Source organism: Nansenia antarctica, assembly GCF_963989245.1.
Source record: "Nansenia antarctica genome assembly, chromosome: 4".
Taxonomy (NCBI): Eukaryota; Metazoa; Chordata; class Actinopteri; order Argentiniformes; family Microstomatidae; genus Nansenia; species Nansenia antarctica.
In genome coordinates, this window is record NC_137689.1 from 51,658,350 (window position 1) to 51,670,452 (window position 12,103).

Consider the following 12,103-nt stretch of genomic DNA (forward strand, 5'->3'; position numbering starts at 1 on the left):
GCTTTACTACCCTGACTACCTCCCCTAATCCCCTTACAGGAAACACACAGTCGCACTGGTCCTTTACTGACGCGACGGGCGGCCAATGGGAACCTGCTCTGGAGCACCGCTGGCCCCCGTCCCAACACAACCGCTTGCTCGCTTCAGACTTCTACCTCTCGGCGCCTCTCAAGTGCTAAAACTCGACTAAGTCGAAGCCATGGAACGCGACTACACGAAAATGCCCGTGTAACTTTTGAAGATATTGAAGGTAGGCCTATGTATAATGATATGAGATGTGTGTGTCCATTATAATAGAAGTTTAGAATTGGAAGAGAACTCGATGCTTCAGGTTGTGTAGCCTATAATAGACAGTGGAAAAGTTTCGTTTCTAAGCGCAGTACTCGTACGAGAGTACCTCTATGTTTGAACTCGGCTACATGTTGACAGGGAATTAATTCGGGATAAGTATATGAAGCCTGTTGCTATTGGGATTAATGTTGTGATAGTTTGTGAGAAGAATGAAAGCATACCAGGTAGCCTATACGCTGTGTCATGTTTATTTTAGAAAAAAGGTTTAAATTAATTAGTTAATTCTACTTTGTATTAGTTTTAGTTGCAGTTAGTTGTAAATACAATGGTTACTCCAGTAACTCAATTAAATAGTAAAATTGGTAACATTAAAGGTAGACAGCATTTCGTAACTCATTTTAGACCTATTTTGTAAATATGACAACATTACAGTACCATAGCACATGAAAACACTGCAGACTTGGAGTAAATTCATATTTGTTGTATCTGCAGTCTTTATGCATTTACTTTATCTGTCCCATATAGTACTGGTTTTCCAACCTCTACATTGAGACCTTGACAGCAGTCACTCTCTTTCAACTGCTTTTTGTACTTAATCAAAAACATTGTCCCTTAATTTCAAGTTGAGCCACAACAAATCCCTTCTCTATCTCACACACACACACACACACACACACACACACACACACACACACACACACACACACACACACACACACACACACACACACACACACACACACACACACACACACAGGGCTTGCTTGTTTGGGTAACCTAACCAATGTGGTTTGAGGGATTGAGATCAAATTTGCCTGCTTTGTTTACGTTTCTGCTGTGCTATATTTGTTTTCTAACCTGGCCTGTATCTACGGGTATGAGAAAACAATGAGCAAAGCCCCCCAAACAAATCAAATCCATTTCAGATATGCTTAGTTTGTCTGCCTTTGTTTGAAATATTGAAATTTGGATCATGTCTCTTAGACTATCCTGGACTATTCCTAGGATAGTAACTTCCCGCAGCACAATAAGTGTCCTAAAACCAATGCATTTACACAGTGGTTATACAGTATGGACATACTGTAGAATGAAATCCCTGAAATATTGCATGCAGCAAGAAGATCTCAATCTCTAAACCTTTCCTTGAGTCCAGAGTGAAGATGAGACACAAGTCTGGCACCACTAGACGAGCATGCAGCACACAAGTTTAACAGTTTTACGATGTGCAGATATTACATGAACCTGGTTCAACATAGTTTTCTATGTAGTTATCTAAAGCCTTTTGACAATACAACACTATTTATGTTAGGAATACATTTTTGTTGGACAAGCACAAGGCAGAGTTAGAGGAACCCCGGTACTGTATCTTACTAGGCTATATTTTCATTTAGTAGATTCATTTGAGCATTTCCAAATAAAACGCTGCAAATGATGTCATCCCATTTTGTCTCAAACATATTGTGTTCTATCTACCATCACCGTTTAGAGAGGAGAATAGATAATGCGTGAACCTTCTGTGGGTACCATGACCACCATACTGTACTGTGTACAGGAGCACGGCTGCAGATGTGCATTCCTGCTGTCTGAAGTGCCGTCCAGACTCTAAATAAAGGGTTGGAATGCAAACACAGGACCAGGATGCCTTCAGTGTCTCCTAAAAAGAAATATGCTCATAGAGGCACATATCTGACATGGCATTGATGATGTTTTAATGGCTACTTTGAGCTTAGACTTCAAGTCAGAAATGGGAGTCTAGTTCTAGCTGGTGGTGAGCATTGTTAGAGACCATGGCTACTCTCCTGTGCTTTTCTCCCAAGTTCTAGCATGAATTGCTTTCAGTTTACGGTCCTGCCAACTCTAATTTCCCCACATGGATTGCACACATTCATTTCCAGCTCACATTTCAAAATGCATAGAGAGCTTGTGTGTAATCAATTTAAAATTAAACTGGCCTGTTGATGTATTCTGTGTGCTCTCTGTGTGTGTGTTTGTGTGTTTGAGAAGGTCCTTCTCAGAGAGCCTGCTTGGATTGCTGCTGATTAGCCAGCCAAGTCTGTGAGGCCTGCAGAGCTCCAAGCAGCCTTCACATTACATTTACATGAGGCCCGAGATGGGGTTTTAAAAATGGACGTCGAGGCAGCTGCCGAAAAATACAATTAGGCCTACTTCACGGTTTTCTCCCGTTTTTAGAATAAATGGCGAGAGGGGAAATGTCTGAAGTGTTTAATGACTGGCTGACTCACAGTGTGTCCTCTGAAAAGTGTTTATTTTTGACGGAGGATAGCCGGGGGGGGGGGGGGGGGAAGGGGGGTTGGTAATGAGAGAATAAGAACTAGGATGTGACTGTCTGTAGTAGAAGTAGAATAACCTCTCCTGTGACTCACAGTTCGAGGGGTCACATTCATGTTCGTTCATGACCTGGAAAGTTTGACCGTACGTACTTCAACTTTGGTGGAAGGAAGAATAGGAGGTCAAAGGGAATAGAAATGTTTTGGCACCCTGTAGGTTTCATTGACATGATTTATTTGGGGGTATCGGTGTCATCACAGTGGTCATAGGAGGAATTTGAGAATAACAAGTTGTTTAATTTTTTGGCTTCTAAATGAATCAAGTCAAAGGTTTGATGAAATTATCTGTATCAGGAATGGAAAAACGGTATGACGTAAGTAGGCTAGTTGCTGTCAAATGGGTGTTATTTTTTGGTCTTTTGATGGGTCATGAATATTTGATAGTGAAGTCATGACAGCTTGTACTGTAGTCTGCAAGTGAGATGTCATGTCATATTACTCACACTTTAAGAGCGTGCAACCCCCATGCTTCAACTATGATGTCAGTATTGTAGAATTTTGGACTGTCGGAGTGAATGAAAAGATAAGTATCAACCTGCTCTAAGGTTTAACACCCTCTCTCTGTCTGTGAGCCAAATATGTTTCTTGTCTTCATGGAAAATTAACTGTAAATTCTATCTTTCCTAAAAAAAGACATGGATTGTCTCATAGTCTGCGATCATGGCTGATTTGGCAGAAAGGTGATTGACTGATATGAATGCTTGAGAAACTGACAAGAATCGAAGCGAAGAAAAACATCTATGCAAGATGTTTTTCTTCATTTTTTTTTTAGAAGTCAGTTGGATCTGTATGAGGAACTCTGCAGGTGAGCAGGGTGCACACATTTGAGCATCCATCCTTTCTTTTGTGTAGCCTATAACTTTGTTCACAACGAGTCATGATAAAAAAGGCTAGGCTGTCACTGTGAATCCTTTTGAAGAACTTTTTTTGGTTTCAACAAAAATGGGATTAAAAACAATTGCTTAAAATAAAGGTTTCTACATGGAACCAACAGGGGATCTTCAAAATGTTCTTCCATACAGACAGCAGAAGAACCTGCTTAGAACCCTTGTTTTTCATGTATATGGTCAGCCTATACACAGAGCACCATAAACTGCAGCCAGCTGTGGCATTGAGGTAGAATGTTTGCTCAGGGAGGGTAGGCTTAGGCCTAACACAGGTGTGTGTGGTACCGCTGTCGCTCTGTGTGTGCCCATGGTTTCATCTGATAAGAGTGTCTAGCCTGATATGAGCTCAGGTTTGGTCACCACCCTGCAACCTCAGCTCTGCGGCTCCATTTTAAGTTGTTGGCTCCCGTATAGTAACTTGCATAGGTGCATTTAGTGGATCTCTAAAGTAGGGTTGCAAGATATAGCCTATCGTTTTCACCATGATCATTGTGATGTGCGATAGTCACATCGCAGCATTTTCAATGTCAAGTAAGGCAAATTAACTCAAACATGTCATGCTACAAATGTTGTGATGCTTGGTACTAAAGGAAAAAAATTACTAATCTATGAGAAGTCTGATATAACATAATTTACTCAGATTTAATGGTTCTCGGATACACAGCGTTTGTTTGCAGGCAGGCTCTACACAGCGAACCACCATTCACTGATCATCTTGATCAGTTCATCAAACAACCAAAGCAAGCCCCGCCCCCACTAGTCGTAAACCACAACCTGAAAATTAGCAAGGAAAAGGAAGATTTGATTCTAAAAAGAAAAGCAAGTCAGTTGGATGGAATTATTTAGACTACAGATGATGTTGACCAAAATCAGGTACTTTGTCGACAGTACCTTACAATTGTTGCCACAGCATGAGGCAACACAACGAATTTATTTGACCATTTGGTGTTCTGCCTCCCCAAATTCTCCCATGTTACCCCTCTCCTTTGCACCCTTCACTGGCTCCCAGTAGCAGCTCGCATCCGATTCAAGACCCTGGTGCTCGCCTACCGGGCAGCAAAGGGAACTCCCCCTCCTACATGCACGCAATGGTCAGCCCCCAAACACCTGCCTGTTCACTCCACTCTTCCACCTCTGCTGGCCGCCTGGCATCACCGCCTCTACGGGGATGCAGCAGTCCCGCCCCAGTCACGACTCACCATCCTGACACCCCGCAGGTGGAACCAGCTTCTCACTGCTGTTAGGACTCCAGATTCATCTTTTGCCGTAGACTGAAGACCCTTTCTTCAGGCTTCACCTTAATTGTCCCTTTTTCTTTATTATTATGATTATTTTCTATGCACTGGCACTCCCCTACAAAATCACCACAATCATTCTACAATTATTAATTAATTAATTATTTCCAAATAGAGCTTTTCAAGTCATCTGGTGAAAATTCCTATATATATCGCAATATATATTGCATAAGAATTTGCAATGTCAGTTTTTTCCAATATCTTGCAGCCCTGCTCTGAAGTATGTAGCCTCGACGCTGCTGATGGTGTTTCTTCGAAAAACAGACCGAGCCTTTTCCCTTTTGCTCAATGTCTCTTCCCTTGGCTGACAACCATATGCTACAAACACTTCGACCTTGATACTGAGGTGCACAGTGCTTGTAGTGTCTGGGTCAGCAGCTGTTGGCTAGTGAGGCAGCCATATTTCTGGTCTGTGAAGTTACCGAAGACTGGCGCCTTTGAGGTACGCATAATATTGCTTGACCATGTCCAATTTAGCTCAGATAATGAGAGAATGCACAATGGAATCTGTTGTTGTTGTCTTTTTTTTCCTTTTTTTTTTTTCTTTTTTTTTCTGTCCAGACTTCCAACTTAATCCTAATCCTCTCACTGATGATTTCTAATCCCTCAAACTCAGTTGAACTCTTTCTAATCCCCTCATGGATCTGTCAGTCTTTAACTTGTTTTCATGGCCCTGAAACCTCTCTGTAATATTATTTTCCCTCTGTATGGATTCCCTCAAAAAAGTAGTAATTTAAGTAAAAATTATTTTGAGTGAATTCACACTGCCAAGTCCAATAAAAGGCTGAAAACAATTTACAAGCCAGCAAAGTTGGCCTTGCTCTATTGACTTAATACTCTTATACCAGTCTACATTTATAGTCAAGATTTTTCCAAACATTAGCTGCCCTGAATTAGCTCAAATAGGCCTTAAGGATGACAGTAACTCGCTGCTATTGTTCCAATTCCACATGGTGAAACTGTCCAGATGCCACTCTGAAACTCCATGCTTGAGTTACGTTACACTTGGCAGATCAGCTACTGTGTCACAGTATGAACAAAAATGTAATAACTGCAAAAATAAAGGCTCACTCTGCCAGTTGTTTTTCCTGAGGGGTGGCCATGGGTGATACTGTATGGCTTGTGGATCTATGAAGAATTCTGCAGCTGCAGCTCCGTTCAGTGTTCCCCTTTGATCCCACCGACACTCTTTATCTCTCCCTTGGATCGGCCTTGTACTCTCTCTCTCAAAACACAACAACCCGTCTCTCTGGGATCGCACAGAGTGGTGTTGGGACTGGGGGACTACATTGCTAATGAGCACCAGTTAAAGTTCTGGGACTCAGAGGGGTACACACACTAAACACTAACCCTTAGAGAGCTGTTGTGTTATTGTGATGGAAAAGCGGTGTCTGTCTGCCTTGTGTTTGTGGCTGAAGAATAAGATGTACGACTGCTGACTGACTGTAGGTTGGAACAGGAGTAATGGAGAATGTATGGTGTTCCCAGCAGTGTGAGTCACCCCAAGAGTGAAGTGTGTGTGTGTGTGTGTGTGCGTGTGTGCGTGTGTCTGTGTGTGTGTGTGTGTCTCCAATGTTTTTTTTCTTCCTGGAGAGTACCACCAGTACACAGCAAAGTATCTGCTCGGTGATACATTAGTCCGTTCGCTATGTGCAGTTCACCCTCTGACTCATTTGGCTCTGAAATAGATAGCAATAACTACATAGAACATGAGAACACAATCCAAACCCCGGTCCCGGTGAATCAACACACACACGGAAAGAAGTAGAACGCGTCTTCTCTAATATGCTTGTCAGGAACAACCGAGTACTCCACACATGTGAAAACCGCACACTTGGAAAGACAATGGCCGACCTTTGACTTCAACCTAATTTTTTTCAATATTCATAGTGCCATAGTGGTGGTACAACGTTCAGTCCTTGTTATCTATCTAAAAGTGTGGTCTTTAACATGTGTTTTGGATATACAGTACACAGAGGATAATTTCCCAGCAAAGCTCCCCAGGCTTGTAACAGAACGTTGAAAGGAAGTACCGCTATTTGACGCTAAACTCCTCTGTCTCGTTTTTGGAACTGACATGCTGTCATTGTGCGGACTAAACGCTCTGTTCACAATGTGGTAGTGTTAAAAAGCCCAGCTTTGCCCTGGTTCCTGCTCTGTAATTACTCTCAGCGGTAGCGTGGCGCCAGCCGAGCACTCGCCGCTAATGCAGACAGAGACAAAGCCCGGCAGGGCTGAGTGAACCTGGGCAGAGATACGGCAGGGACGTCAGAACCACTGGACGTTAGCCTGGGTAGCATTAGCACCACAGTCACTACACTCTACTCTGCCAGTAGTAGGCTGGCTATGATGGAGGGTTGCTTGTGCACGGCGAGTCATTAGATCACAGGGAGCAGATGTTTTCTAGGTCAACAGAGGGTTTGAGGCTCCTCAATAGTGAGTCACCAGGCAGGTATACAGCTGCCTCCTGCCTGCCTGCAGTACATTTCTCAATTACTGAGGTTAGGTACCGGAGGCAAGGGTCTGTTCCGAAACAATCCCTAGTCCTGGGGCTTGTTCTGTTTGCGCCCCAGATCTGAAGATATCTAAGTCGCTTTGGAATAGGGCGTCTGTTAAATGCCAAAAATGTGATGTTAATGTAAATGTAATGTTAATGTAAATGTAATACTCCTTGAGCTAATGCCCAGGCTTTAGTTTAGCGAGTTTGTGCATGTCTTCCACACATGTTTGAACTCTGGACGTTCACAGTTGCAAGGTTGATGAAATTCCACAAAAACTATCAAAGGGCAAGGTTGGTATCCTTGGTTGGAAAGTGAGGTCGCAACAGTGTTAGTTTTCTTTAGCATTGTTAAGCGTTGAGGGAAGAGTTTGACCAAGAGGAGAAATGGGAGTGTGGAGAATTTCTCAATTTCCAGCAGCAAGTCACTGCCATGCAAGATTGTAATCAGGTAACTTTGCCAATACTGTTACTGAGGTACAAGAGAATCAATCAATACCAGAGTACTTTCAGTGTCTCTGTTTAATCCTGAAGTTAAGTGATTACACACAGGGTCCCTTCAAGCCAGACTTGCTTTGGTGATCAGACACACACACACACACACACACACACACACACACACACACACACACTCACACTATACCCTCAAGCAAGACTTGCTTTAGTGATTACACACACACACACACACACACACACACACGCACGCACACACACACTGTACCTTCAAGCCAGACTGGCCGAGGATGCGATTATCCTGGGAGGACTGCCAAACAGAGTGAATAGCTGGCATCTGGTAGCCATCTTGTGCTGGCTGCTGCTGCCTGAAGGAAATTCCAAGCTCTCTGGATCGGAGGCCATGATACTGGAGCTCCAGCACAGCATAATACAGCCCAAATCTCTAACAGCACAACTCAGCAGTTGTTTAATGACAGGTCCATTGTCTGTACAAAGGGATGTACAGACAAGATGATTTATGTGACGGGATTTGGAACACCTTTGTTAAGCTTTTGGGAAGATGTCAGCACCTTAACTACATTCATGGCACTAGTTAAATGCTTTCTCTCTATCTCCACACATCTATCTGCCTGGTTGGGTAAATTAATATTGGGTCATTTAATGGTTGGGTAAATTAATTACAGAAATGGGTTAGGGTTAGGGTTATTGGTCTTGTCATGATGACTACATGCGGAAGTATCTTGTTCCATGTTATGGTTAATTGAGATTAGGCATTAAGGAAGACAATACAGATTGTTGATAATTTGTCAAAAGCAATAATTTTTTCACGGGTCGCCTCTATTTTAAACCTGTAATGATTGTGAAGCCTATCCAACTATCCCCATATTGTCCCTTGAGCACTTAGTTAGTAGTGCTAACGGGCCCAAGTGTACTCTCCCAGACAGACCTTTGCCTAAGTGCTGTGTTGCTCCTTTTTAACTCCGTCTCAGTGCTCCACATGTGGCAGTCATTACCTCTCTATGTAAAATGTAAAAAAAAAAAAGACTTGCACCAGACTGGTTGACTCTTTATATACTGTCCCAGAAATCGAATGAGTATATCATGGAACAATCTAATGTGTCTGAGAAGTGCACTGTATCTGTACTAGCTGCAAACATGCTTCTAAACACTTAGCCTAGGGGATGGTTGTAAAGTGCGCTGGATAATTTCAGTGTAGCTCTCGTCCCCTTGGTGACGGAATTCCTGTGTTTGGTTGGATTCCTGTTCTAAGCGAACTGGCAGAGCTGTGACTGCTGTCACACAAGCAGTGGCCCTTTCTTCACTGTGCGTCAATGGATTAGGCAAATCCTCTCATAATAAATACAATAGTCTCTATTTTGCAAATGTTCAGCCACTCTCTGCTACACCTTTCATTGACCTACAAGTCTAGTCACTGGTACACCACTACTCACCCTTGACCATACACACAGACATGTGAAGTTGAAAACTCTCGCTGTTTCTCAATCTGTTTCTCTCTCTCCCTCTCTCCTTCTCTCCCTGTACCACCCCCACCACCACCACCATTTCTTTCTTTTTTCACATCAGTATGTGAACAGCCTGTGCCCTTCTGGTTCAGGTATGCTAAGCCGGCCTGGATAATTTAAGAGACCCTCCTCTTTCTCAGAAAACAAAGGTCCGGTTAAAAAAATGAAAGCACTCCAGGTTCTCACAGATGTACTCGGTTAAGTGGGAACTGTATAGAGACAGATGACCAGTTTCTCCTCAAGCAGCAAGAACTGTACAGCTGACTGGTATCTCCAAGAGCACAAGGAGTTATCAGGACCTAATAACACCCTTCTTTCTACTGGGACTATATTCATGATAAAGCACAACCTCTCATACCTTATTGCCTAATTTGGCATCATACAGCATTTTGATGAGTTTGTAAACACAACGCCATGTAATTTCATGGCAGCCATGTCTCTATAGATGTATGGTTTGGGTATCTCTTCCTAACTGCTACTCTATCACATCGGGCAAGAAGCTCCATCGGAAGCGCATGATGGCTTCTTTGCCTTTTTACAACCAATAGACTGTAGCCTACACTGGACATTGTGGCGCCCCATTAATCAATGCATTGTTATCTACAGTATAAAAGGTCAGAGAGACTGAATGTTCCTGCCCTCGTTATGGGAGACCAGTGTAAATAGTCCCTTTTGTTCTCTCACCAACACAGCGGCCATCGTGGTTTTCCCACTCTTGTTGTTTTAACACATCCAACCCTCCAGTGATGACCTTTGTAAATGTTTGCTCCCAGGGGTGTACATATCAGTGGACTTGTCTGTTTCAGTGTAGCTGGGGGTAATGATAACATCATTGACAACATTTATAAGCTTAGGCCTATTTGTTATCCCGTTGGTACTTGGTTATCTTTACTTTCAGGACCTCCAATAAGGTTTGTTTGTTTGTTTGTTTAGGATTTATTTCAGAACACCAAACACTGTGGTATGTCTGATCGGAGGATTAAAAGAATTCAGTGGTGCATTCTTTTTCCAACCTCTGCCCTGATACGCTCCTGCCCTGTATTTAAAAGCCATGGGTGGTGAAACAAAGTGCTAACTGACTGTCTGTCTGTCTCTGCTTGTTCTTGTCCCCTGTTCCCTCTTAAAAACTGAATGTGTATCTGCTTGTCTGGTGTGAGTCATCGTCCCAGAGGATGCTAGAACTTGTGCGGCACTGAAAGGGTTCTTACAACTTGGACAAAAGGACTCTTAAGAGACTCAAAACACAGACTGTTCTCTCATACGGCTTACTGGCTTTAGAGGAGACGTGAATGTGGACTTCTGACACTGGAGATAGCTTTAGAGGTGTTGACTGATTTTGAGATCAATATAACTGATGGCACTAGTTTTATGGGCATCTCTCTTGAGTTGCCTGCCATGATACTGTCCAATGACCACATGGTGCTTCTCAAAAGTAGTATTGATCTGTTTCTTTAGAAAAAGAACAGCACAGAGCATATGGCGTTTCAGCATTCCTCTCCCTTGTCAGTCTCTGGCCCTGCAAGACTGTTTGTCCTGTCGTGAGCCAGCTAGTCCCCCGCCCACCACGCACCCACCCACCAAGTACCCTTGACCTCCCCCGACCCTCTCCCCTCTCCCAGCCCCTCCCTTTTCCAGTGTGCCGCTGTGTTTCCTCTTTCTAATGATAAGAGTTGTTTTTAGGAAGATGTGCGTGAGTGTGTGTACAGGCCTAGAGTAGTTTCAATGTCAGCGGCTGCTGAACGAGCCAGAGAGGATTGTTTTTCTCTCAGTCAGCGAACATTCTGTCCTTCATTATTGGTATACACGACATCGCTCTTGGAACTGGGGAACATGGAACACATCCCATGAGTGGGTGTCTGGGAGTGGGTGTAGGACCCTTTCTCACGCACACCCACCCACACACATACTCTCCCTCTCCGGATCTGGTGTGACTATCTGAGCTCCCCTGAAACTGATTGCATTCTTTTGTCTATTTTGGTCTGCTCTATAACAGCCCGAAGGTGACTGACTGTAAAGTGAGAGTCGTGAGTCACAGAATAAGTTACAATGATCACAGACAGCATGCATGGGGCGAGGATTGAAAGAATTCCATCTATGCACACAGGGATATGGGATCCAGTCAGTTTTTGTCTTTGTAACCTTCAACCATTCTTGTGGTTTTGGAAAGAAATCAGTGTTTCTATTAGGCCTACTTTGTTTATTTATGGAAGGCCATGGCCTCCCTTGGGTAGTAACAGAGACTCTCCAGAGTGGTCAGAGATGTTTTATTCTTCAGTATATTAAACATATTCTCACCCAATTGGAACCAATTATTATAATTGGTTTCAATTGGGTGAGAATATGTTTCATATATATATATACCAGTATTATAGTAAAAACCTGTCAAATTGAAGTAAATGTATTGCTACATGTAAGCAGGTAGAGTTTGTTGTTCACTGCACTGATAGGGCTTTCACACCGGCAAAGAACCGTGCCGGTTCGCGTTCGCGTTTGGGAACCTCCGAACGTTGGCGCTGTCTGGCGAACGAGCCCGCGTTCATACACTGGTATACGCTCGTTCGCCAGACAGCGCCAACGTTCGGAGGTTTCCGAACGCGAACCGGCACGGTTCTTTGCCGGTGTGAAAGCCCTATGAGAGGGCTGGAGAGACTAAGGGGGGGAGCAGGAAATTAAGTGAGAGAGAAAGGGAGATGGAGTGCCTAGAGAAAGTCTACAGGGTCATTCAATGTCAAATGAACTAGGGTTGCACATTTGACAACATTTCCTTAATCGATAGTCAATAACCTTAATGATCAATCAATCGATT

At 43.3% G+C, this 12,103-nt stretch overlaps 1 protein-coding gene across 1 annotated transcript in view; it reads left to right on the forward strand.

The window, feature by feature from the left end:
• Nucleotides 1-214: 214 nt before the first annotated feature.
• The window catches only part of il11ra (interleukin 11 receptor subunit alpha), a 32,541-nt gene continuing 20,652 nt past the window's right edge, over nt 215-12,103 (forward strand). The window contains exon 1 of the mRNA XM_080529433.1: nt 215-250. The gene's annotated coding sequence lies outside the window, so the exon portion shown is untranslated. The remainder of the gene's footprint in view (nt 251-12,103) is intronic.